The sequence below is a fragment of the Elaeis guineensis genome, chromosome 1 (genome assembly GCF_000442705.2).
Source record: "Elaeis guineensis isolate ETL-2024a chromosome 1, EG11, whole genome shotgun sequence".
In the NCBI taxonomy this organism is placed as follows: Eukaryota; Viridiplantae; Streptophyta; class Magnoliopsida; order Arecales; family Arecaceae; genus Elaeis; species Elaeis guineensis.
The window spans coordinates 148,354,125-148,355,884 of NC_025993.2; positions in this window are offsets into that span (position 1 = coordinate 148,354,125).

Sequence of the window (1,760 nt, forward strand, 5' to 3'; positions counted from 1 at the left end):
GAATAATTAGTCAATAATTTAAATCTAAAATATAACGACCTAATTTTTTTTTTAATGCTCAATAAATTCAACAATGATTCATAGTCTTTACATCAAATTCAATAAGACTTTCAACCGAAAATAAAAATATAGAGATTCTACTTCTGATCACTCTTCCATTCATATCTTGTATCATCTTAATTCTCAACATCTGTAAAAATAGTAAAATAGGAGGTAATGAGCTAGACAGCCAGTAAGCAATGATCACTTCTCAACAGATTTCATCAGGTATTTAAGTAAATAATTATTTATAGAAAATAAGCATATAGAGTTCATCAATTCAAAATCAATTTCAATTATGCAACATAATTCATGTCAAATTCATTTCTTTTTCAAAAATTCAAGTTTCTTTCGAGATTTTAATTTCTTTCATTCTTAAATTCTTTTCGTCAACCATGAGCTATGACCATATTTTTCTGTGCAGGTCATAACACCGCGTATCTTCTTGCGGTGAGCTGCGAATCATCTGGCAGCAAAGTCCTTCGGAACCGCTGGTCTCTCTGACGGTTTGTCGCTGATCTCTCTAGCGACGTAAACCCTCAAGACAAATCAATTGCCAACGTATATGCCCCCATTGGCGGGGTCCTTTACATAGTCAGGTTATCAATTCATATTGTTCTTATATCAGAATTCTTCATAAATCATGTTTCATATTCTAATTTCGATAATAAAATATATAATCATGTAGTATCGAAATCAATCAATATAATGCATCATGAAATCAATATGTTCAATCATGCTTCATCATAACATTTCAAATAAGATATTTTCATAACAAAATACCATTCATCCAATTCATGCATCATTTCACAAATCATGTCAGAAAAATATATTATAATTTATCGATAAATCTAGAAAAAATGAAATATTACTTACCTCGAACGTATTTCAATAAATCTACATAATTCTATAAATTTTCTTCTAAAAATTCTGTTTGTAGATCATATCGCAATATCCCATGATCAAACATCCACAATCCTATACAAAATCAATTTCAATAATTAGAAAGAATACGAATACCATATTTCAATGATTTAGATTGGTCCGATCATCTAATTTCATCTAATCAAAATCTAATTAGGACCTAAACGATCCAAAGTTTGACTATCAGATCAAATCGGATTCGAAGTATAAGACCAAGGTTTCTTCATCGATTTCATAAAATCAAGTGGAGGAGAGAGAGAATTCATGAGGTACAATTCGAATTGATCAGGTGACACAATCCAACATTACGATTGGTCCAATATCTCGATTGGTGAAATCAACATGATCAAATCAAGTCATGCTAGATCGAAATCATAGATGATCAAATCTAAAGATTCATGGTCTGATTAAGGTGGTGCCAGTACGCTGTCTGACAACCATGGATCAGATTCTTCATTAGAATCAATCAAGACTATTAAAAAAAATTTTTCATTCACTAACCTTTTTAGAGAGAGAATCAATCAAGAGAGAAAAAATTTAGAGAGAGAAAATACTAGTTCAATTGAAAAAGAGAGGAAGAGAGAGAAACTCTCTTTCTCATATTTTATTATTTATATCATTATTTATTACTTAATTTATTTTTTTTTTTCTTCTTTTCTTTCTTTCTTTCTTTTTTCTTTTTCTTCACGGAAGAGAGAAGAGAAAATCCTATTTATTATTATATATTATTATTATTTTATTTTTCTTCTTCTTCTTTTTTCTTTTTTCTTTTTTTTTCTTTTCTTTTCCATCTTTTT